Below are 26,762 nucleotides of genomic sequence, written 5' to 3'. Positions count from 1 at the left end.
CTAAAGTCAGGGCAAGGATTGACTGTAGGGCAGACCACTAATTGCTCATATGTAAGTTTAGATTGAAGTTAGAAAAAATTAATACAAGTCCACAAGAGCCAATATATGACCGTTAGCATATCCCCCCTGAATTTTGAAAACATCTCAAGAAAAAATTCACTGCACTAACACGCATGACAAAGACGTGATGAGCTGCGGGAAGGCTTTAAGACTGTCAATCATGAAGAAAGCAAAGGTCCTTAAAAAGACAAGAAAGGAAAAATATCAAAGTAGATATTAGAAGAGACTTAGAAACTTGCTCTTAATCATAGAGTAGCTAAGTGGGAGAAATGATGATGTCAAAGAGCTGAACCCAAATTTCTAAAAGCAGCTCAAGAAGACGAAGTAAAATATTAGAATGAAATGCACACAGCCCAGAAAGAGAACGCCCAAGTGGAAGAATATACACAGTACATCTTGAACTAAAGGAACGCGAGGGGAAAAAAATCCAACCCTCAAGTTGCAATATTGAACGATTTGATGGGCAACATATTGAATGTTGCAGGAAGCGTCAAAAGAAGATGGAAAGAATATACAAAGTCACTGGACCAAAAAGAACTAGTCAAGAGGTAGTGTATGAACAAGAACCAACAATACTGAAGGAGAAATTCAAGCCGCAATGAAAGCGTTAGCCGGAAACAAGGCCCCAGGAATTGATGGAATAGCCATTGAAATGTTTCAACAAACCGATGAGGCACTGGAAGCACTCACTGGTCCATGTCAGGAAATTTGGAAGACTGTCCAACTGACTGGAAAAGATTCATATTTGTGCCCATTCCAGAGAATGGTGACCCAACAGAATGCTCAAATTGTAGAACAATATTATTTATATGATATGCAAGTAAAATTTTTCTGAAAATCATTCGACAACGATTGCAGCCGTACATTGACAGGGAGCTGATTACGGTTCAGAAGAGGACGTGGAACAAGGGATCTCACTACTGCTATCAGCTGGATTTGGCTCAGAGCAAAGAATACCAGTAAGATGCCTCCTTGTGCTTCCTTGACTCCACAAAGACCGTGATAAACTGTGGATAACCTTGAGAGGAATGGGAATTGCAGAACACTTCATTGTGCTCATGTGGAACTTGTACGTGGATCAAGAGGCAGTTGTGCGAACAGAACGAGGGAATACTGTATGATTTAAAATCAGAAAAGGTGTGTGTCAGGGTTGTATCCGCTCACAACACTTGTTCAATCTGTATGTTGGACAAATCATCAGAGAAGCTGGGCTACATGAGGAAGAATGTGGCATCAGGATTGGAGGAAGGCTTATTAGCAATCTGTGATATGCAGATGGTACAACCTTGCTTGCTGAAAGTGAGGAGGACGTGAAGCACTTACAACACAATGTAAAGAAGACCAAAATCTCACAACCGGACCAATAGATAAATGGAGAAAAGATCGAAGTTGTCCAGGATTTTATCTTGCTTGGACCCACTATCAATGTTCATGGAAGCAGCAGTCAAGAGATCAAACGATGCATCGGATTGAACAAATTCGTTGCACAAGACCTCTTTACAGTGTAGAAAAACAGGGAGGTTACTTTGAGGACAAAGGTGAGCCTGCCTGACCCCATGGCATTTTCCATGGCCTCATCTGTATGTGAAAGTTGACCATTGACTCAGGAAGACTGAAGAAGAAAGGGGTGTTTGAATTATCTTGCCGGAGAAGGTGAGTATCAGAGTGCCAGGTTATTAGAACAAAGTGTTCGCGTGTTAAGGGAGGCCTTGAGTAGAGGCCTCAATTCCATCTGCTATCTTAATGCTTGACATACACATATATGTACATTAGCCTCTATCCCTTTCATTATAAATTAATATACTTACATATATACATGTCTACAGCTATACCTCTACAAATAGCTTTTGCCTCCTAGTTCTTTCCTCTATTTCCTTTCACCTTCCTCCTGTCCCACTATCATGCTCACCCTCCATTCGACTCTCAGTAATTCCTCAGTTACATTGCACTTGATCAAACCTAGCATTCTACGCCCTCCTGGCCATCAAGTTTAGACTCTTGTTCCTTGTCCCTGAGTTTGTTGGCTCCCCCTCCTCCCCCCTGTTTTCTCCTTGGGACTGTCTGAGCACCCTTGTCTTCGGTGATCTCTTCATGAGAGCAGTATCCAGTAGCGCCAGGCGAGACCGTAACTCTTGACAAGAAGAAAGTCTCCTCTTTTTCCTTCAGAGGAGCTGGCGGTTCAAACTGCGGATTTTGCAGCTAGCAGCCCACCTCTCACAGCCTACTGGGCCACCAGGTGTCCCAATTGGACGTGTTGTTGTTGTTAGGCGCCATCGCGTCAGCTCCACCCCACAGTGGCCACCCTGTGTACAAGAGAACAAACCACTGTCCCGTTCTGCTCCATCCTCACAAATGTTCCTATGTTTAAGCCCATTGTTGCAGCCACTGTGCCCGTCCATCTCACCACGGGCCTTTCTCTTGCTCACCGCCTCTCTACTCTACCACGCACGATGTCCTTCTCCGGGGACTGGTCTCTCCTGACAACATGTCTAAAGTATGCAAGGTGACGTTTTACCATCCTTTCTTCTAAGGAGCACTACAGGCGTACTTCTTCCCAAACAGACCCGTTTGTCCTTCTTTCAATCGTCTCCTCCAGCCCCGCAATTCAAGTGCATCAATTCTTCTTTGGGCTTCCGTAGTCAGTGTCTAATTTTCACCTGCATATGAGGCAATTGAAAATATCATGACTTGGGCTCGGGTGCACGTTAGTCTTCAAAGTCACATCCTTGCTTTTCAATGCTCTAAAGAGGTCTTGTGTAGGTTTACCCAATGCAATGCATCTGTTGATCTCTCGACTGCTCATTCCATGAGCATTGATTGTGGGATCCAAGCAAGATAAAATCCTCCGCAGGTTTAACCTTTTCTCCATTTAGCATGATGGATCTGCAGGGATGTAAAAAAGTGTATGGGAAAATTGCGTTACAGGGTCATGGAACTTCCCCATGCATTTGGGAGCCTCGTCAATATGTACCCTTGGGCTGGTGTTACTGGTTCTGTGCTAGTTTCCTTATCAGTAAAGTGGGGGAAAGACAGTACTGGCGTCAAACACGCAGGGTGAGGAGCCGGGGAGCTAGTTCCTGTGAAGTTCGGAACAGTGCCTGAGACATAGGAAGTACTCAAGAAGTGAGCCTTGTTGAACTTTTTCCTACTATGAGGTAAGGGCTTGGTTACTGTGGGCAAGCTACAGGGGACATTTTCCCCAGAGGTGGGTAACAACAAAGACATGAACCCAAGACTCTGGGATGCCAGCTCATTGGGAAGGGCTTTTTCTGTCATCTCAGCAAGGGGGCTCAGGGTCAGATGAGCAGGTTCCTGTTTTGTGGAAGAAAATTCCCAAGCTCAGGAAGGTTTGCAGCAGCGCTAGGAAGCCAATCCAGTGCCCCTGAACTCTGTTTCCCCATCAATGGCGGTCTGTGTCTGCTGATGCGCCCATCCCCTCACAGGGCCAGTCTTCCAGGCAGTGCCCCACATTGTCCTCCGGCTGGGGGCTCAGCTTCCAGGGCCTCTGGGAGGAGGGACTTGTGAGCACATCACAGAAGATGGAGGAGGAGGAGTTTTCCATGTTATTTCTCTCCAGCAGGCTGGAACAATTTCTAGAAAGGAGAAAAAAAGCGGCAGGGAAGCCGCGCAGGAAGGAGGAGGGGAGTGGAGGGTGGGGTAGGGGCTGGTGTGTGAGGATGGGGTGGGAGGAGGGAAGCGAGTGGGGGCGGTTCCCGGTTCTGGTGAGGAGCTGGAAGCCAGCCAGCAACCAGCTGCCCGCACTGAGGCTGCCAGCCCTTCTGGGGGGAACTGGCAGCGCATTGCGACAGGAAGAGAAGACAGGGAAGGCAGCTGGGGGATGGGGCCTGAGTCTCTGCCCGCCCATTCCTGGCTGGCCAAGGAAATGCCTACGGACTGAGCACCCATCTTGTAATGCATTTGATTTCAATAGTGTCTGGTTGAATATACTGAAAAATAAGAAATATATGATAAATATATGAAATACACTAGAAAGGAGATAAATAGCTTCTAGTTAAATAGCTTTTGGGTCCTTTGTTGGCAGATGGGGAATGTGAGGATCAGAGGGCTTGAGGTGTCCCTGCCTGGAGAGACAGCAGAGCCGGGATGCTCCTGGCCCCACCCCCTCTGCTGTCCCTTGACACCCCTCTACTGTGGCTTGGGCTGTGTGGGAAGGGGTGGGGTAACTGGCCGAGGCTTGTTTTGCTACTCAAACCTGGCCGATGCTCCCTGAATGTCATCCCTTATCGTCTTCTATTCCGTCCTTCCCTCCCTCCTGAGCACTCCGGCTCTGCGGGGTCCCCCCCCCCCCCCCGGAAAGCACGCACAGCAGCTAGCCCGTCGTCCTTCCTGCCCAGAGTGCACTGAGCCCAGGAGACGCAGGGACATCCACTGGGGGATTATTCAGACAACATCTGATATCCAGCCTCCGGCCCCCAACTTACACACACACAGACACAGGAGCACACCCACCCACCAGCACACACACAGACACACACACACACACACAAACCCACACATTCTAGCTGCTCTCTCTGAAAAAAAAAAAAGTGTTATCTATGTGAGCCATCAACCTGCGCCAACCAGCTTGCTCAGAAGCGGGCCCTGTAAGGGCAGCAAACAGGATTTCTCAGGCTCTGCCACCACTGGGGCAAATGGTCGAGCACTGGACTACTAACCAGGAGGTTGGCAGTTCAAACCCACCCAGAGCCACCTTGAATTTAAGGCCAGGTGATCAGCACTGCAGAGAGAGGGCAGGCCTGTCTGTTCCGAACAAAAGCTGGAATGGGCTTGGCAGCAACACTAACAACAGCCACCAGCGCCCTTCCCCACGCCCCTCCGTTGTCGTCTCTGGGCTCCCCAACTGGGCCTCATGCCGGCCTCTCAGCGCCCCATTTCTCACCCTCGTTGCTCGCACCCTGTGGGTGGACCTATCTTTCCCTATGCCACCGAGGCAGACCTCCACAAAGCCACTGGAAGCCAGGTCCCACGATGGGAGGCCCTTGACCCAGGCTTAGGTCTGAACTCTCACCCGGGGACGCATTTGCTCCCATGAGCCTCCACTGTTCCCCAGGGAGACACAGTCTCCACGGTTGCCTCCTGCTGACCGTCCTGGGTTCCTGTGGCCATCCCGCCCCAAGCTGGTTCCCTGGAAGGAGAGAGCACCTCCAAAGCAGGCCAGCTGAACCTGACGACAAAGCCTTCTTTCCTCAAATCAACCCCCTGTCGAATGCCAACCCCTGGGAGAGCGTGCGGAGCAAGGGATTCAGGTCTTCCAGCCGTCTGCGGGCCAGGGCCCAGGTCACAATGACCCTCTGGTGAGACTCATCTTCTGGCCTCTGCGGGGAAAGAAGTGAACTCAGAGAAGTTCAAGTAACTTGCCCTCTAGGACACAGAGCCAGGAAGCTGTAGCTCTGGGATCCTGCTGTACGCATAGCACTGGCTTTTGGTCTTCCCACCCCACTCCCTGGGCCCTCTTTCTCTCCCCCACCTCCTCCGCCACTCAGCTCCGCAGGCCACAGGACCCTGTCTTCACCTTCTCAGCCCCTGGTCCGCAGGTCGTCAGGGTCCCTTCATCTGGAGAACTGGGGAGCCTCTGAAAGGGGAACACGCATTTCGAGGCCACCATGGGGGTGCTAAGAACAGAGCTATTGGGACAGGTGAGAGGCCTCTCAGTGAGCCAGGTGGTCTGATCAACGGTGATGCTGGATGGTGACCAGCGAGAGGCAGGCCAGGAGGAAGCCGGTCACAGAGAGCGTATGTAAAGCTACGTTGGCACCAGTGGCCAGGGAGCTACCCAGGTCAGGGGGGCCAGTCTTCTCACCACCCATTTGGCCCTGGCCATGGGCCCCTCGGAGGCAGGGTGATAAATAGCTGGACTACACTGTACATGTCGGGCAGGGAGAGCAGAGGTCAGCTTGTTCCGGGGCTGGGAAACACGAGCGGGAGAGGAGAGGGTGGACCGTGGCTGGTCTGGTGCCTGACCTGGACTTTACCGGAAAGCTCTCTCCTCCAGCAGCACAAGTTGTCATAGGGATTTGAGTGCGGAGATGCCCCGAGTGTCGGGTCAGCCTCCACTGAACCTTGGGTCCATCTCTACCTTGCTTTGGAGGCTCGAGGGTTCCCTGCTCTGCCCCCGAAGACCATAAAGTCTTCACTTGGCTCAGGATCTTCTGAGGCTGCTGCCAAAGGCAGGCGCTGGGCGCTGGGCACTGGGCATGAGTAGTGACCGTTTATTACATGATCTAGATCAGGAAACATGTCCAGCATGTGATAAAGAGTCGTCGTTGTGAGGTGCTGCTGAGTTGGTTCATCACAGTCCCACGTCCCACATAAGAAACCACTGCCCAGTCTGACGACGGCGTCTCCATCACCACGATGTCTGAGCCGTTGCTGCGGCCAGTGCGTCCATCCCACTCTTCCTCTTTTGGGGGGGCCTTCTACTTGACCAAGCATGATGGCCTCCTTTTCTGGGGCTTGATCCCTCGTGAGAGCATGTCCATGGGACATGAGATGAAGGAGCATTCTGGCTGGACTTCTCCCAAGACAGAGCGGCAGCACCAACGTTCAAGGGCACCCATTCTCCCTGGGCCTCCCTCGGTCAGGTTTGGCACGCGTGTGAAGTGACTGAAAAGACCATGGCGTGGGTCAGGAGCACCTCAGTTCTCAAAGCCACACCTTCGCTTTTGAATATTTGAAGGAGGCTTTGTGAAGCAGATTTGTTCAGATATCTTGTTTTCTTTTTGTCACTTGATTTCTTAACTGTTACTGCTAGGGATATTGATTATGGAGCCAAGTAAAATGAAATCCTTGACAACGTCAGTACTTTCTGCATTTACCATGATGTTGCTTATGGCAGCCAGTTGTGAGCATTTTTATTTACTTTACATTGAAGTATAATCCCCCCCCCCTCTATGGTAAGACCCCAGTAGGTACCTGAAAGTGCAGGTACAACTTTGACCTGTAAATGCTATGCTTTCCACCCCATCAGGCACTCATATCTGTGATGTGTTAGTCTGGGTTGCCTAGAGAAACAAATCCAGAGACATTTATATCGGTATAGGGAAGAACTTTATATAAAGAGCAATTGTACATTAAGAAAGCATTCCAGCCCAGTCCAGATCAAGTCCATAAGTCCAATATTAGCCCATATGCCCCATACTAGCCCATAAATTCCTCTTTAGACTCATGCAGACATGCAATAATGCCAAATGCAGGAAGATCACAGACCAGTGGGTGGAAAGTCTTGTGGATCCGGTGGTGGTAGAAGCAGCTCAGCACTAGCAGGGGTCTCCATGTGGCTCCTCCAGCTCCGGCTGCGTCAGCATAGCTCCATTTGGCTTGTCTCAGGAATGTCTCCAGGGAGTGAGCCAGTGTCCCGCCTCCAATGAGCTATTTATCTCCTTAGTGCCTCCCAATGAGGTCATCAAACTGCGACCGGATTGACAGGTTAAACTCCATCCCTTCACTGTTAAGTCTCAAATTGACAACAGATTATGTAACTACCACATATAGTAAAGCCAAACTTATAAATTAAGTACAGGAAGAGATGAACAACACTAACTAACAAGAAAACAGGGTAATTGTAACACTATACTGCAGTCAGAGTAACTTCACCAGAGGCATGTTTCCTTTCCCTCTCAGGTGGAAAGTTCCACCTAAAGGAAGACTCTCGACTTCTCTTCGGTGTCACTGAGCTGCCAGCATCACTGTTCTTGCACGTTGGGACCACTATAGGAGAAAAGCAGGGCTGCTTGAACACAACCCCTGCAAAACTCAACAGTGGATCTGATACCAGAGAGAGCTTCCGAGTGGAGGTAGGTAGCACACACAGCCGGACGAAGACAGAGGAAGAACGGGAGGGTGAGGCATATCATCCTGCCACTCAGAAGGGTGCATAAGTTTAAGTTCTGAGCGGCTGATTTCTGGGATTTTCCATTTTCAGTTACCCAGTGTTGACTGCTGAAAGCGAAACTGTGAACCACAAGGGTCTACTCTGTGGGGATATTGTTTGTGCAATAATTATTAGCTGTTAAATAACAGATTAAAATAATGACCAACACAAGTAGATATGATCAACCATAATTTTAGCTGCACTTTCTTTTTTTAAAATTCATTTTATTGGGGACTCATACAACTCATCACAATCCATACATCCATCCATTGTGTCAAGTACATTTGCACATTTGTTGCCATCATCATTCTTAAAACATTTGCTTTCTACTTGAGCCCCTGATATCAGCTCCTCACTTTCCCCCCACCCTCCCTGATAACGTATAAATCATTATTTTTCCATGTCTTACACTGACTGATGTCTCCCCTCACCCACTTTTCTGTTGACTATTGTCCAAGGAGGGGGTTATATGTAGATCCTTGTAATCAGTTACCCCTTTCTACTCCACCTTCCCTCCACCCTCCCAGTATCCCCACCCTCACCACTGGTCCTGAAGGGATCATCTGTCCTGGATTCCCTGTGTTTTCAGTTTCTGTCTGTACCAGTGTACCTCCTCTGGTCTATCTGGATTTTTATGGTAGAATTGGTATCATGATAATGGGGGAGGGAGGGAGGAAGCATTAAAGAACTAGAGGAAAGTTGTATGTTTCATCGTTGCTACACTGCACCGGCTCATCTCCTCCCCACAACTCTTCTGTAAGGGGATGTCCAGTTGCCTACATATGGGCTTTGGGTCCCCACGCCGCACTCCCCCTCATTCACAGTGATATGATTTTTTGTTCTTTGATGCCTGATATCTGATCCCTTCGACATCTTGTGATCACACACGCTGGTGTGCTTCTTCCATGTGGGCTTTGTTGCTTCTGAGTTAGATGGCTGCTTGTTTACCTTCAAGTCTTTAAGACCCCAGATGCTATATCTTTTGATTAGCTGCACTTTTTTGATAATTTTTAAAAAATGTGTAATGCACTGGCCTGGGCTCCCTGGACAGACCCCCTACACCATCCTCTCTATCATCCCCAGGCTGTCCTTCCTTGTCTCCTGACAGCTGCTGGGGTCGGCACCCATACTTGTTGGTAGATGTTGTCAAGTCGGTCCCAACTCACAGCGGCCTTCTGTACCACTGAACAAAACACTGCCTGGAGCCACACCACCTTCACAAGGAGTCCTGTGTTTGAGCCCAGTATTGCAGCCACCGTGTCAATCCATTTGCTTCAGGGTCTTCCTCTTGCCCATCACCCCTTTAAGTCACCACGCATGATGTCCTTTTCCAGGGACTGGTCTCTCCTGGTAGCACGTCCAAAGTACATGAGATCAAGTCTCACCGTCCTTGCTTCTCAGGAGCATCCTGGTTGTACTTCTTCCAACACAAAGTTGCTTCTGTGTTTGGCCGTGCATGGTACTTTCGATATCCTTCTCCAGCACCACAATTCAAATGCATCAAGTCTTCTCCCGTCTCCCTCAGTCAATGTCCACCTTGCACATGCATATGAGGTGATTGAAAAGATCAGGACTCGGGTCTGGCACACCTTAGTCCTCAAAGTACCATCCTTGCTTTCAACATTGAAAGGGGTCTTATCCAGCAGAGATACTCAATGCCATGTGTCCTTTGATCTCTTGACTGGTGCTTCCGTGAGAATTGACTGTGGATCCAAGCAAAACAAAATCCCTGACCACATTTTGTTCCCTCTGATTATCATGATGTTACCTCTGGGCCCAGTTGTGAGGAGTTTTGTTTTTTCTTTTTTAATCATTTTATTGGGGGCTCGTACAATTCTTATCACAATCCATACATCCATCCATGTGTCAAGAACATATGTACATTTGTTGCCATCATCATTCTCAAAACATCTGCCTTCTACTTGAAACCTTAATATCTGCTGCTCATTTCCCCCCTCCCTCCCCACTCCCCCTTACCTCATGAACCCTTCATCATTCATATATTATTATTGTTTTGTCATATATTACATTGTCTGACGTCTCCCCCTGCCCTCTTCTCTGCTGTCCCTCCCCCAGGGAGGAGGCTATACGTAGATTCTTGTAATCAGTTCCCCCTTTCCACCCCACATTCTCTCTACCCTCCAGGCATCGCCACTCTCATCGCTGGTCCTGGAGGAGTCATCTGTCCTGGATTTCCTGTGTTTCCAGTTGCTATCTGTACCAATGGACATCTTCTGGTCTAGCCAGTTTTGCAAGGTAGAAATGGGATCATGATAATGGCGGGGGGGGGGGGGGAAGATTTTTGTCTTCTTTACATTGGCTTGTAATTCACCCTGAAGGCTGCAATCCTTCCGTCTGTATTAGATGCCAGACCAAGAGCAGACTATGGAGGAGGTCTAGATGTGCCCTTTGGAGATAGTAGCCACTGGTGGCTAGTAGTGGGACATCTTCAGCTCTCGTTAGGGACTCTCATATTTTCTAGTTTAATTTAATCCTTACATCCACCTTGTGAGGCAGGCATTCTTATCTGAAAAATGGGGACACTGAGGCACACAGAGTCACGCCCCAAGTCATTTGTTGCTAAAAAGAGAGACAGATGGAAATTTGTATCTGACTCCAGAGCCTTAGCTCTCCACCCCACCCCCTCCCACAGCCCTTTCCAAGGGACAGAGAGCTGCCACGTGCTTGTCGGAGGAATGAATGAATGAAGGAGTGAATGAATGAATGAACCAACAAAGAAAGCAGGAGAGAGAGAAGCCAAGGCTGATTACTGTCCGTTTATCATGTCTCCACTGGAGCCCCTGTATCTCTCTTCTTTACAAACCTCAGAAAGATTTTTATCAGCCCTTTTATAAGTGTGAGTTTTTTCATAGCCCTAGAATCCTTTTTTTAAGACACAAATTTTGTATTAAGGTGACTTGTTGTTTTTGTGAGGTTCCCTCCAGTCAGTTCCAATTCATAACAACCCAGTGCACCCCAGAAAGAAGCACTAAATAACTCCGTGTGTGTGTGTGTGTGTGTGTATGTGTGTGTGTGTGTGTGTGTGTGTAAATGCCGTTGTTTAAGAGATGGAAATCATTTGCCAGTCAACAGTGGGGTGGTGAAATGAAGCAGGCTTGGACTGGTTTGAGAATCACCATAACATTCCATCAAGGGGGATGTTTTTCATCCCATAAAACAAAGCTTACTAAGTGGCCATTTGGGATTGGACATTTTTTAATGACTTCTGTTTCCATGTTGCCGTTTGAAGCAGAGTTGTGTTTTAAAACCACTCCCTCCTTCTGGCTCGCTCCCTATTCGGACTGTGCCTGTTCTGGAACATCGCCCTGCTCTCCCTAATCCCTGTGAAGCGTTGGAAATTGGACTGGGCCATGTGTGTGCTGCTGACTTGTGGAGGAGTGTGACTTACAATACAACAGCTTCTCGACAATCTAAGACGTTGGTCCTTGAGACCCACTTAAAGAAACGGTGTCTCCGCATGGCAAGCCGGAAAGGCGCTGGAATTTAGGAAAGAGCTAACGCCATGACTTGTTCCATGCCGGGTACAGACATTGAGAGCTGTGTACAAATTGTTCACCAAGTCCCTGCACGGCTGCTCAAAAACAACCAGTAAAACACAATTATAAAAGCAGGAAACAGCCACAAAAACCCAAGTGAAGGAGGGAATGGACAAATGAGGACGGGCACAAGAATATGGGCTTGTCCTGGCTGACGGGTGCCATTTCCAAGTCCCAAGAGGTCAAGGAGGTTGTTCAAGGTCACAGAGCCAGCTAAGTGGAGGAGGTGTCTTGCCTCTGGGTTCTTGGCATTGGGCGTCCCTCACAAATCTCACTGCTTGGAGCAGAAGCAGCCTCTTTTTGGCGACCTTTTTTTTTCGTTGCCTGACTCATGTCTGGATTAATGGTGGATTCCGACTCATTTCCCACCCTGGCGGGAGGCTGGATACTAAACCCTATCCTTTGCTCTCCCGCCAATGGCAATTGGCTGGCCAGTCAGGAGGGTCTTTTTAGCGCCTGTCTTTTCTTATCTGTTTTCAAGGACTTTGCAGGGTCAGGCCTCAGTGTCCCTGCAGGTTGGCCACTTTTCTGGGACTTGCCTACCCCGGGGGTCAGGGAAACAGGAGTGGAGGCAGCTTTGTGGCGGGGAGCAAACCGAAACATCGGCATGTCTGTTTTCCCCTCACCCTTAAAATGGGGAGATTGGGGTGTCTCCTTTCCTCCTCAGCCACGCTGTCTCCAGGGTTGGCCCAGAAGCTCTGCAGGCAGGAGCAGCAGCCAGGACCGATCTGCGGAAGTCCTCCTAGCCTCATCCCGGCTTGGCTGGGGAGAGGGCGGGGCTGTTTGGAGCTTCTTCCAAACTCCTTGAAGGAGGGGAACTAAGCGGGGATGGAAATTAGACTTCACGTCTTGAGTCCAGGCCTGAGTTTGGACAAGATGGTTACAAAGGTGTTGCAAGGAAGAACGGGATTTCTGAGAGGGGTCTCGGCGATCCTGGTCTGCTGGTCAGGAGGCCCTGGTGGCAGGTGATGAAAGCCGGATGAAGGGGGAAATGTCATTTGTCAGTTCACAGAAGGACAGGTAGCCTTGTAACCCCGTCCTGGCCTCTCCAGTGTTCGTCTCTGCTTCTTGGTACAGGTCACCTTCTGGGACAGCTTTGTCCCCTCACTGTCCATCCTCCCCTTCGTCCTCAGGAGAAGAACTAGTCCGCTGGGCTCTGGCAATGGGCTCATCCCCAAGCCGCCTGGTCCCGCTTCCCCTGCAGATCCATCCGCATGGCCAGTGGTTAATAAGAGGAACTCGGTGTGGGGCTATCAGGGATGGTCTTTGACAAGGTTTACCTTTGCTCCTCTCCCTTCTTTTTTCCACCCGGGGGCTTCATGACTGCAGCCCTGGGTGCTCTCAGAATCATTTTGGACTAAGAGAGTCCCAAAGACCTTTGCCCTCACACCGAACCAGCGCCAACATCTGCCTGCCTCTGGAACACACGCCATGTGCAAAGCCAGGGGAGTGGAGCCACTGCGACTTTCCGACCAAACTCACTTTCTAACCAATACCCCATTCACTTCCTGGTTCTGCTTTCTTCACCGGCATGGAATGTGTTCCAGTAATGCTCCCAGCTGTAGCTCCAGCCGGAAAGAGGAATGTCCCCCTGCTCTAACCGGCTAAACGTTAAAAGGCAGCTCCCTGGCCAGCTGATGTTGATGCTCATTCCAAAGAAGGGCGTCTCAACAGAAGGAGAAAATTACTGAGCGATATCAGTTAAATTGCATGCAAGTACGATTTTGCTGAAGATCATATAATACTGGTTGTAGCAGTCAATGGACAGATTCCAGAAAGATGTGGAAGGAAGGGTATCATTGTTGATGTCCGATGGATCTTGGCGGAACACCAGAAAGGTGTTTGCTAATGCTTCATTACAGAATGTAACACTGCCCGATTATCCTCACAAGTGTTGCCCTGTTAGAGACCATTGTTGCAGCTACTGTGCCAATCCATCTCGTCAAAGGTCTTCTTTTGGCTCAGCAGATGGTGACTCAACAGACGTGAGTCTACTCAAAGGCATTCAACTGGGTGGATCCCAACCAACCGTGGATAGTGCTGAGAAGTACAGGAATTCTAGAACACTGAGTTGTGCTCCGTTTGCCCTTAAATATGGACCAAGAAGCAATTATATGAACAGAACAAAGGAACATACATGGCTTAACATCAGGAAGGGTGTCCAGGGTGTATCCTTTCACCATATCTATCTGATCTGTATGCTGAACAAATAATTTGAGAAGCTGGACACTGTGAAGAAGATTATGGGGTCAGGACTGGAGGAAGACTTATTAACAACCCATGATGTACAGATGACACATCCTTGCCTGCTGAAAGCGAAGAGTTGTTGACGCCCTTGCTGATGAAGAGCAAGGATTGCCGCCTGCAGTGTGGACTACAACTCAGTGTACAGAAGCCGGTATCCTCACAACTGGACCGGTTAAGATCACGATAGATGGAGAAAAGATGGACGTTGTTGAGGATTTCATTCTGCTTGGGCCACAGTCAATACTCATGGAAGCAGCCATCAAGAAATTTAACGCTGTGGGAGGGAGGGGGAAAATGAGCAGCAGATATTAAGGGCTCAAGTAGAAGGCAAATGTTTTGAGAATGATGATGGCAACAAATGTACACATGTTCTTGACACAATGGATGGATGTATGGATTGTGATAAGAATTGTACGAGCCCCCAATAAAATGATTTTTTAAAAAAAGAAATTCAACGCTGTATCGCATTAAGCACAAGACCTCCTTTAGGTGTTGAAGAGCAAGTATGTCACTTGGAAGACTAAGGTGGACCTTGACCAAGCCAGGGTATTTTCTATCATCTCATATGCATGTTAAAGTCAGCCATTAATAAGGAAGACCGAAGAAAACTGGATGCATTTGAACCCAGTGCTGGTGGAGAATACGGAAAGTACCATGGTCTGCCAAGAACCGGTGCCGGATGCTCCTCAGAAGCGAGTCGCTTGTACTTTGGACACGTTATTGGGTCAGACCAGTCCCTGGAAAAGGTCACTGCACCTGGTAAAGTAGAAGGGCAGTGAACGAGAGGACCTTTGATGGGACGGATTGACACAGTAGCTGCAACCATCGTCTCTAACCATAACAACCATGTGAGGATGACGGGGAACCCGGCAGTGCCACGTCCCGTTGTCTGTAAGGTCACTATGAGCCAGAACTGACTTAAGAGCCTAAGGTAAGGTGACCAGACATCCCACTTTGGGTGGGACAGTCCTGATTTTAAACAATTTTTCCCATGCCCTGCAGTGTTTTTAAAAAGTCCTGGATTTTGGAAAGAACACACGACAAGCTAGGGTATGCGGTTTTCGGCTGCCATGTGGTCATTTCACCAGGATATGAGTTTTTATCAATGGTGTGCCACTGGTGTCCCGCTTTACCAATGTTAAAATCTGGTCACCTTAGCCTAAGGACAACCTAACTTAACAACCAATGACCTCACAGCAGCCAGGTGTCCACACACTCATGCCAAGCACAGAGAGAATGCCCTTCCCTGCCAGCCCCTGGGCCTCCAGGGGGGGTCGCACCTGTGTCCTGCCCTCACTTGAGCCCTTGGAGATGTAGGTCCAGCATACTCTCCTAATGGGAATTCCGGGTGCCACCCTGTGGTCCGGAGCTGAGCTAGTTCTTGCTGCGTCCTCCCCAAGTGGCTTTGAGGGAATCCAGGTTTCAGTGTCCTCATCTGTCAACGGGCACACAGTCACTGCCCGTCAGGGTGCTGCGGAGCTCAGAGGCACCGTGGTGCAAGGACTCAGCTGCTAAGTGAAAGGTAGGCACGGAGAACCGTCAGTTCTCGGGGAGAGAAAGATGTGGCAGCCTGCCTCTGTTGGGATTATGGCCCCGGAGGCCCTTTGGAGACAGGCCTGTTCTGGGCTTTGGGATCCCTAGGCGTTGAAGCAGACTCACAGCCAGGGGCTGGTTTTCTCGGGCGCTTAGGTGAGGAGTGAATGGGGTACCATCCAGGGCTGCGGAATTCGATGCCGGCCACGCAGTGGGAGCTCAATACATGCCCACTGCGAACACTTGATCCTGGAGGCAATTAGACAAGCCTGGGCCACTGCAGAAAACACTGCCCCAGGTTGGCCTCAAGATGAGAAGGAGGTTCTTCGTCTGGACCTGGGAGGATGGAGGAGGCCTTCTCACGCTGCAGACAGCTTGGGGACCAGATGGTGGAAAATCTAGCCTCTTGTTCTCTGGAGGAAGGGAGCAATAAGCAAGAGGTTTTAAGCTCTTGGTGCAGCCAGAGCAGAGCAAAGCAGGGGCGGGAGAGTAAGCAGAGCCTGGGAGTCTGGACTGGGGTCCCCCTCCCCAACAAAGACGGGTCCTCTATTGGTCCCATTAAACCTTGAGATATGCTGGCCCTGAGCCCATGCATGCTCACTAGTTTGGTACAATGGGGCAATGGGCCTGCGGAGTAGAGCCAGGGAGAGATGTCACTTTGCTGAGCACGTCCTTGTGTGATGGCAAGGGCTCTGAGCATGACACTGGACTCAGCCAACCTGAGTTGATCCCCACCCACCTTTTGTTAGCACCTGGGCCAGGGCACCTTGAATCTGTGTGCTTCTCGTTGCTCATCGTGGCTCCTCTTAGTTAACCCTCCATCATACACCTCCATCATGTTATCAGGCAAGGTCAGTGAGATCGTTAAGGTTTATTTTGCCAACATGGCCGATAAACACACGTGGGGTTAATTGAAGGGCGGAGGGATAAATGGCTCAGTAAGCCTCACCTTTCTGGTTCTTGGGTCTCTTGTTCTCTGATGGTCGGACCAGGGTGCAGCTGCCTTAGCCAGTTCCCTGATTTAGCTGGCAAGGCTCACCTCCTGCAAGACATCCCCAAGGAGAAGCCACATGGACCTACCCTGATGCAGCCCTGGGTACTGGAGCAGCCGTGTGGAGACCCCTGCCAGCACTAAGATGTTTACACATTCAATGGCTCGGCTTTCCTCCTGCAGTTGGCATCATTACGTCTGTTTTGTGAGATGGAGGAGGACTTTGTGGATTGGTGTAGGACATATGGGCTAATGTTGGACTTATGGGCTTGGGCAGCACTGGGTCAGGATGCATTCTTAATGTACACCTACCCTTTATATAAAACCCTCTTGTATATACATGTGGGTTTCTGCGGATTGATTTCTCTAGTCTACCCAGAGTAACACACCCAGTCCTTGGAGAAGGCCGTCATGCTTGGTAAAGGAGAGCGGCAGTGGACAAGAGGAGGACCCTCGGCTAGATGAACTGACGCTGCGGCTGCAACAATGGGCTCAAACCTAACGAATAATTGGGAGGATGGCCCAGGGCGAGGCAGCGTTCCATTCTGTTGTACATATAGGCTCACTGTGTGTCGGAAGGACATCGTGTTTGGACAAGGAAAGGGGCAGCGGAAAAGAGGAGGCCTTCCAGGCATTGACTGACACGGTGGCTGCCACAGTGAGCTCGGCACAGGAGCAATGGGGGGATGGCTCAGGATCGGGTCGTGTTTCCGCTCAGTTGTGCATCAGGCTGCTATGGGTCAGAGCTGATTCAATGGCATCTCACAGGAGCATGAGTCAGGACAGAAGCCTGGTGGCATCGTGGGTGCCACGCTGCACTGCCAGCCACAACGTCAGCAGTCTGGAACCACAGGCGCAAGACGCCGCCTTCTGCTCCTGTAAGAGCTACAGCCTCGGGGACCACAGGTGCAGTTCGCCTCGGTCCTGTAGGGTCGCGATGGGCTGGAATTGACTTGATGGCAGTGAGTTTGGTTGTTTTGATTACTAGTCGGGACTGACTTGATTGCACCTAACAACCGTAACACCACCCCCACTCCAAAGGCAGGTGTGGCCAAGGCTACTGACAGGGAAGGCTAGGCCCAGGTGGGTTGGTTGGTCTCAGTCCCGCAGCTAGTGAGGGTTATTTCAGAAATGAAGTAGAACTCCAGAGCCAGAGCTGCTGCCCTCGAGTCAGGTGTATAACTGCACAGTGCTGCTCAGAGCTCTCCTAGTGTCCTGAGACCGAACTAGGCTGCCTGGGGGTGGGGGGGTGGGGGCTTTCATCAAAGATACCGCTTCCCCCAAAGGGCCGAGGCATGAAGAGTCCGTGCCGTCAAGCTCACTGGGTGGATTCCCAATTTTAGCACTTCCCAGCAGAGCCAGTCCTGGCCTCTCCCCTTCTCCGGGAAGTCCTCCCTTCCTCATTCCAGTGAATTCCTGTACTCTCGGTCCTTGGCTGCCCTCATCCCTCCATCCTTTGTGGCATTCTCAAACGGTTCTTTCTTGCCTCTCCCGCTCATCCATTTAGCAAGCCGGAGGCTGTGGCCCCCAGAGAGGAAGGGACTTGTCAGGATTTGGCAGGAGCAATTGGTTAGGCGAATTCTCTTGCCTGCTAAGAAGCAGAGCCAAACTTGGGTTCCTGTTTCAGCCCCACTGCTGTCTGACAATGAAATCCAGCCCCTCACAGGCTGGAGGCAGAACCTAAGAGGGTACCTGGCACACAAAAGGTACTTGATCACTGTTGGTACCTTCATCTCCCTCCTCCTGGGGGGTGCTCCTTCCTCTAACACTCCCAGGATGGTAGAGGGAGGCCCCTCAGAGCCCTCCCCTCAAATCTACTGATTCTAAGAGGGGCAGAGTAGATCTGCCCGTAGCATTTCCCAGATGGCAGTCTTTACAGAAGCAGGCTGCTGCCTCTTCATCCTGCGGAGTGGCTGGTGGAACAACTGGGGTGCCAGAACCACGGACCTTTCAGTGAGCGGCACACAGCTTCACCCCTGTGCCGCCACTGTCCCGCAAGTTACCTCCCTGGGGGTAAAATGACCAAAAAGAGCAAGCAAGCAAAAAAAAAAAGACAGAAAACATGTCCAGACAAAGAACAACAAAAGGAGACAGAGCAAAGCCGAGAAGGAAACGCTAAACACACAAACATGTCACGGCTGCTTTCTTTCTGGACACGAGCTGATTTCCCCCTTAGCTGATACCTTCCTGTGGTTGCTGCTGCTATTTTTAGAACACTTGTATAAACAAGTTGTGTGCACATGTGTGTGTCTGTGTGTGCTTGTGTGTGTACATGCATGTCTGTGAATGTGCATGTATTTGCATATTTGTCTCTGTGTGCCTCTGTGTGGGGGTGTGCACACACGTGTGCCTGTGTGTGTTTATGGGCACGTGTATGCAGATCTATAGCTGAGTGATGTGTCTATTGATGTATGTGCCTGCAGGCATGTGTGTTGATGTGTGGGGTGCAGTGAAGCTGGAGGGGAACCTGCTAGTATCACCAGACTTCATGAAGGCCCCTCCAGGCAGTCTCGGGGCAGCAGCCTCGTATGGTGGTTAGGTAAGACTGGGCTGGGTTCCATATATGTCTTTAGTATCAAGCTGGATCCAGGAGAGAAAGTTTCTGGAAACTTCGACCCAGGATCTCATTCCCTGCTGGGCCCAGACTATGCTCACTGTAGGGCAGAGGGAGAAGAGGATTAAGGAGCAGGGCACGACTGAACTCCTGTGGCAGATATACCTTCAGTTGCCTGCACTAGCTAACCATTTACCAAAGTGGTTACAGCGTTTTGCATTCCCACCAACAACATGAGCCTTCCAGTTGCTCCAGGTCCTTGTCAACATTTGACATCGTTGGACTGTTTAAAGTGAGCCATTCTAGCAGGTGTACATGACACTCCACTTCCTGAGGACTTCAGAGGGGGTGGGGCACCTATTTGTGTGGTTGTAGGCCATTCCGACAGTTTCTTATGTGAAGTGTTTAAGTTTTTGTTGTTCTTTGGGTTGCTCCTTTCTCTGCCTTCTTCTGTTTTATTTTTAAGTTGCTAGCCATTCTTTGTACATTCTGGATAGAAGACTTTTGTCCAATAAACATTTTGCAAATATTTCCCCCCACTTTGTTAGGTTAGTGGGTCTTAAACTGAAGAACATGGTCTCTTAGTGAGTTCTGGAGTCAATTCAGTGGATTGAAAGCAAATAAGCAGAATAGTTAATTACAGAAGGCCCTGTGCACTATAAAGGTAGACCTTGTCTCACACACTTTGCAGTTGTGGGTAAGTCATACAGGGTCATGGAGTAAGCATGGAGTAAGTATTCCTGGCTGTGGAGCAGAGTCGCGAATGTTTGAAAACTTCTGCTCTAACGCCGTGAAAGATACACCATCCTTATTCGCGGGTGTACCCCTCCCCCTAAGATAAAACACTGGAATTCTTTTCGAAGCTATGCATTTTATTTTTTTTAACAAAAGAACTATATCACCTTCAAAGTACTCTCCATTACACTCAAAAAACATATGTCAAATCTGCAATTCCATTCTTGGAAATTTTTTAAACACCTTTGGATGGCTGACAGGGCCTCCCTTTTTTTCTTCACCTCTTCTAGGTCATCAAATCGCTGTCCTTTCACGTCCCTCTTCATTCGAGGAGACAAAAAGAAGTCACGCAGTGAGGTCGGGTGAGTCAGATGCAGAGGGCAAGAGAGGCATGCTGGCTCCCCCCCTACACCGGCTCACTGAGATGGCTGCGTGAACAGGTGGCAAAACCTGTCCCCGTCTGCCACGGGTCAGGCCTTTTTTGTCGCACACTGTTGGGCGTGCTATCTATTCAGAACCTCTAAATAGAGAGCTTGGTTAACAGTCTGACCTGGTGGAACACACTCCAAATGCACTATCACATCACATCTGTTTTGTGTGTGTGTGTGGGGGGGCACCCTCTCATATATTTAATGACCAGGAAGCTAACAGGTGGGCTGGTCATGGTCTTAGACTCCTGATTGGTCTCCAGCCTCGGGGATTTCTCAGGATCCATGGAATCAGAGGACAGCGCCTCCAGAGGCAGTAGGGTCCTTGTCATCCTTGTCCTTTGGGATTCCAAACTGGTGGTTTCTCTCCACCCAAGCCACAGTTTTTCCTCAAGCAATATTGTTCAGCCATAAAAGGACAGATACAGACACAAAACAAATACATGCTCTAACATGAATGGAATGTTAAGATATTCTAAGCTAAAGGAGCTGGTCATAGAAAACTCTTGTAGATCGAATTGCTATGAGATACCTAGAGTAGGGAACTCTATAAAGATAGAAGGTAGATTAGTGATTGCCTGGGACCGTGGGAAAAGGGGGAGATGGGCAGCTGATAGCTCAAGGGTGTCAGGTTTCTTTTTGGGGTGCTGAAATATTCTCATCGATTCCATGATGGCCGCGCTTCTCTGCATAGACTCAAATCCACGAAAGTGTAGGTTGTTCTATGGGGAACGGTATGTTCTGTGAACGTTACCTCAATAAAGCTATTGCCTACACGGCCCCATAAAGAGAGTCTAAAAAACAAAAATGTTTACATCTGACCCACGAAGCAACATCATGATCGCTGGAGAAAAGATGAAAGTTGTCGAGGACGCCCTTTTACTTGAATTCAGCATCTACGCCCGTGGAAGTCGCGGTGGAGAAGGGAATCATGTGTCGTGCTGGGCAGATCTGCTGCAGAAGACCTTGTGCACGTGTTCAACAAGCAGAGAGTCACTTGCAAGGCCAGAGGCGTCTGCCTGAGCCATGGTGTTCTCCGTCGCCCCTCTGACTGCGAAGGCCGGGCAGCGAAGACAGACAACCACGAGAACGGATGCCCTTGGACTATGGTGTCAGCACAGGATATTGACTAGACCATGGACCGCCAGAAAACCAGACAAAGCTGTCTCGCCAGTACAGGCAGCATGTGACTCCAAGGTGAGGATGGAGAGACTTCATCCCACAGACATTGGGCATGTGCTTAGGAAGGACCAGCCCTTGCAGAGGGACATCGTGCTTGGCCAAGGAGAGAGAGTGAAACAGGTGAAGACTCTCACGGGGGGAACAGACCCAGGGGCCGCGATGCTGGGCTCAGGGATGGGTTGAGGGTGGCGCAGGACGGAGTGGTGCTTCATTTGGTTGTGCACGGGGTTGCCACCAGTTGGGGACAACTAGACGGCACCCAACAAGCACAAACCTATTGCCCCCAAACGCAAACAAACAAACAACCTTTCCTCGAGAGGCGTTTGGAAGGACTGGCGTCTTAGGAAGTTTCTTTGAGAAACAAAGCTCTGACCCAGACCGGTTGGGTCTATCTGGTGCCCTGGGAGATCCGATTCTCTGGTGGCGCTTGAAGATCTGCCTCCAAAGTCTAGATAGTTCCTTTGTTACGATAGCTAAAGCCACAGTCAGGGACCTGCGCCATGCTGGGGCCCGGACAGGGACAGGGACAGGGACAGGGACAGAGTCAGGGCAGAGGGGTCGTGGAGCACATTTGGATGCCCATGTTGCTGGGCCTGTGGCAGACAGTTGGCTGAGCACCTCAGACCAAAGCAGGTTTGCCGCTGAGCCTCGCCTGGGAAGCAGTGCTGGGCCTGGCCTGCAGGCCCCCTCAGTTCTGGCTGGAGGAACCCGTCGGAAGCAGTGCTGTCTGAGACACCAGTCGGCAACTCGGATGGGGAAATCTGGTGCTGGGGCAGCTTTTACCACCACTTCTGCTGCCTTTCAGTGCATGAATGCAGCGCTGGGTCACGTCAGAAAGGAGGAACTGAACGCCTGCTCCTTCCCCTCACCAAGGCTCTGGAGGAACCCAAGCCAGAGACTGGTAGGTTGGAAAGGACTTCAAGGCCATGGGCCTTTGACGCTGCAGCCTGCTCTTCACCAAGCCGATTTGCTTGGCGTCTTCCAGGGCTGGGGAACTCACTGCTGTTCATGTCCAGGCTGGACAGCTGTGGCTGTCAGGGAGCACTTCCTGATCTTGGTTACACTCACGCCTGCCGCCAGAACCTCCGATTCGCAATAGAGGTCTTCTTGGGGCCTCGCGGAATGTGACTCACCCCTTTGCTTTGATGCCCAGCAGTGCCCACCTCATTTGTCTCTCTGGCCTCCCCAGGAGGACACTCCCCATTCAGAGCAAGTTTGCACATGCCGCCTCTGTTGAGAGTCAGTGGTCTACTCCCTCCCTTGGCCTGGGCCTTTCCCCTGACCTCCCATGATGGAGAGAATATGCCACCTCCTTTCAGACCTGCTGTTCCGTGCTGCCCTGGCCCGCTCCCCTTCCAGCCGCTAACTCCTCGTGGCTGCTCAGATGCAGCTCTTCCTGAAAGGCTGCTTCGGCCCCCACTGCTCCGGCCACGGAGCGTGTGACTGCAGGAGAGCCTGACATACTGGACAGCCCTCCCGCTCCAAGAACCGCGGCCCTGTGCATGGATGGAAATCCATCTCCTCCAGGCTGTCCCCTGTCCGGGAGCGCAGCACTGACCACAGGCCGCCTGCACAGCCGGGCCCAGCAGCCTGTCCAGAGCAGGGCAGGGGAGGGCAGGGCAGGGGGGCCTCGCTGGCTCACTATAAAAGCCACTCTCCAGGAACACTCAGCTGTATGAGGTCATGGAGACGGAATCCTGCCATCCTCCCTGGAAGCCCGCGGAACCTAGGGGGCACCACGGTCTCCCTCATTGCGTGCCTCAGCGAGCCCTGCAGTGCCATCAGATGAAGCCTCCCTCCCTTGCTGTGTGACCTCACTAGACGCCGCCCCCTTGCTTCTGCAGCCCGGCCCCAGTCAGTCCCTCCGGCCTTTGTTCCCTCTCTGTGCAGCGACAGAGACCGGCTGTGTGCTGCCCCAGACAGACCCCTCCAGCTCTAAGCTGGTTGCTTCTCTCCTGTGGGTGTTGATGTCAGCCCCCCCGGGTACCTGGGGTGCCTGGCTGGTGGGTGGGAAGCAGCCATGTCCGCACGGGGCCGCTGTCTCCGTGAGTCACTGCACAGCGGTGGCAGCGGCGTGTTTATTGGGATGGCGGGAGCTCATTTTGCCCACTTCGGAACCTCGGGAGCCGGCTAAGATTAGAACAAGTCTTGCGTGCGAGGACGCCCTGTTCCTTCGCCTTCTGGCAAAACACACGACTGGAGCTGTTCTCATCTTCTTTCGAAGTCCCCAGCTCCATTTACCACTAGCTCTGCCTTCTCTCAACACAAGCTCCTCTGTAATTAGGGGGGGGGGCACCCCCAACCCGTCCCTGTGCTGCAAAGCATTGGATCATTGGAATGTTGTAAGCAACACAAACAGGCTCAGGAAAAAAAGAAAAAGGGCTACTTTAAAAAACTCAGAGCAGATGTGCCCAGCTCGGAGTCTGTGGGTGAACTTCCCGGGCTCCTGGAGCACCCCCGGAAAGCTTGCGTGAGCGGCTCTCCCCGGGCAACAGGTTCCTGACTGGCTGATGACTCCCATGACAGCGCGGAAACCCTGACGCCCTGTGTCTGCTGGCCGAGTCCTCCTGAGCGTCCGGGATTCCCATCATCATGTACCAGGTGTCCCCGAGGGGTTGCCCCCAGAGTGAAGGCCCAGAGCCTGAGCGGGAGGGGCGTGAGAATCCCAGAGGCATTCAAGGTAGGGGGAGAGGGCAGAGCGCTCAGATGGAGGGCTGAGTGGAGGCTGCAGAGCCCCCACGAGGAGCAGGCCAGACGGGCAAGTGCTGTGGGTTGAGTGGTGACTTCTAAGACACGTCGAAGTCCTCACCCTTCGACCTGTGAACGTGACCTTGTTTGGAAAGAGGTTCTTTGACTGAAACAAGACCACAGCAACACGATCCCCAAACCTGCCCTCGAGTTGATTTTGACTCCCGTGCAACTCTCTCAGACCGAGAAGCACCACCCCGTGGGGTTCTGAGACTAACTCTATGGGAGGAACGTGCCTCCTCTGTCTCCCAGGGGGTAGCTGGTGGTCTCGAACTGCTGACCGTGCTGTTAGCAGCCTAAGACGTTAGCCGCTAGGCCGCCAGAGCTCCTTGGCAGGTTCTTTGAAGATGTTATCAATTAAATTTAGCATCAGGTTATACTGGAGTCGGGTGGATCCTAATCCGTTGTGAATGGAGCTCTTAGGAAAGAGGAGAGGAGATGCTGGGAGGGAGCTAGAGGAGGCAGGCTGTGGGATCTTAGAGCTGAGGGCTGTGGGTGCTGAGGTAGACTAGAGAAACAAGTCCAGGAGACTCGTGTGTGGATAGGAAAGAGCTTCTATACAAGAGCAATTATATATTGAGAAAACATCCCAGCCCAGTCCAGATCAAGTCCATAAGTCTGATACCAATCTATAAAGTCCACTTCAGACTCCCGCAACTCATGCAATAACGCCGGATGCAGGAAGATCACAGGCCAGTGGGTGGGAAGCCTTGTGGATCCAGTGGCATTGTAGGTATCTCAGCGCTGGCAGAGGTCTCCACATGGCTTCTCCAGCTCCCAGGGCTCTGGCTGCACCAGGGCAGCTTCATGTGGCTTCTGGTCAGCAATGTCTTACAGGGAGTGAACAGAGAGAGTGTCTCCTGCCTCCAAGGAGGAATACCAGAGTTCCCAGAATCCTCGGGAGAAGGCCGTGCCCACGCAGAGGCCCCATTGGCTATGACCTGATTGACAGGTTAGACTCTACCCCTTCACTCTTGATCCTCTCAAATTGACAAACGATTGTACAACTACCACAAGCCGCACAGAGCTGCTTCTCTCTCAAAGCCTCAGACACAAACCAACATGGCTGACACCCGATGAGGACTCCGGGTCACCAGAGGAGCGAGACCATCAATGTCGACTCTCAGATGTGCTACGACGTGGTTGTGGTTGTCACCCTGGGAAACGTCAACGCTGAATGATTCAGGTTGAAGAGGGGCAGAGAGGAGAGCCCCGGTGTGCCACGCTGAAGCAATGCCTGGTCACCTAAAGCAGCGGTTCTCAAGCTGTGGGTCGTGACCCCTTTGGGGGTCAAATGACCCTTTCACAGGGGTCACCCAATTCATAACAGTAGCAAAATGACAGTGATGAAGTAGCCATGAAAATAATGTTATGGTTAGGGGGTCATCACCATATGAGGAACTGCGTTAAAGGGTGGCGGCATGAGGAAGGTTGAGAACCGCTGACCTAAAGGCTGCTGGTTGGCTGTCTGTTTCCATAGAGATTGACAGCCTTGGACACCTACGGGGTGGTTCTTCTGTCCTACACGATGGCGATGACTCAGCGTTCGCAGGCCGGGGTTGGCCTTCATTTCCAGAGGGACTCCATCGTGACGTAAATGGTGAACCCACTCAGCTGCCACCTCAGAGGCTGCAGGTGTGACTCCCACCTGGAAGAAAGCTGTTGCAAACCCCCCTGGAGCAAAGTTCTACTTTGACCCCTGTGAGGTCACCATAGGCCAGTGTCCACGTGAGGGCAACTTTTTTTGTTGTTTTTTAAGGCAAGAGAGGCTGGCGGTCACGTAGCACAGCTAAATTAAGCACCAAGATGGGCTGAAGATCAACACTGAGGGAGGTAGGGCAGCCGTGGCCCTCCCCGTCATAGAAGCCTTTGTCTCATTCACTTACATGGACTCCCCCCTCCTCCCCGCAGGACCTTCCACTGTGGAGAGATGTGGAGTATAGGCTTACTCTCCTGTTGGCGACTTCCGTTCCCCTGGGCTCCCCTGGCTCCCTCACCCCTTGACCACAAACCTGCGTGTCCTGCTACCATGGAGCACGCGGTCCTGACATAACGTCCCTGTGAACGGAGCTGCGATGGCGGGTCGGCTGTCAAGAGAAAGCAAGGGATGCGCTCAGCTGTCAAGCACCTGTGACCTTTAGCTCATCTGTATCAACACCTCCCACGAGGTTAATCCAAAAGACTCAGTGCCATTGAGTTGATGCTGACTCAGAGCGAACCCCCTGTGGGTTTCTGAGACCGTCACTGTTGACGGGTGCAGAAAGTCCCATCTTTCTCCCTCGGAGCTGCTGCTGGTTTCAAACCACCAGCCGTGTATCCCAGCGCGAGTCACCAAGACACCACGCGGGCTCCTCCAGGTTCATAGAGAGTTATGCACACGGTGCATGCATGCATGGGTGTGAGGGCGGGGAGAGGGACGCCTGCTCAGCGCGGTCCACGTGTGGTCGTGTGCTGGCGGCTGTGATAACTCCGTGGCAGAGGCTGGCTGTTTAGTGCATGGCTGCTGTCCTCCTCAGACAGCACTGGGATCGACAGGCCCAGGCTCCAACCCGAGACCTGTCATTTATAGTATGACCTTGGGGAAGTCACTAAACCGGTCACTAAACCGCTGAGAACGTCATGTCCTTGATTTTTAAAATGAGGACCATAACGAAGCGGTTCCCAACACCCCCTAGAGAAGAGTTTGGGAGAGGAAAAGAAAACACACACACACACAAACACACACACACACACCACACACACACACACACACACCACAGACACACACCACACACACACCACACACACACATACACACACCACACACGCACACACACACCACACACACACACCACAC

This window comes from Tenrec ecaudatus, chromosome 10, assembly GCF_050624435.1.
Source record: "Tenrec ecaudatus isolate mTenEca1 chromosome 10, mTenEca1.hap1, whole genome shotgun sequence".
NCBI classification, from domain to species: Eukaryota; Metazoa; Chordata; class Mammalia; order Afrosoricida; family Tenrecidae; genus Tenrec; species Tenrec ecaudatus.
Note: the sequence above shows the minus strand (reverse complement) of the source record.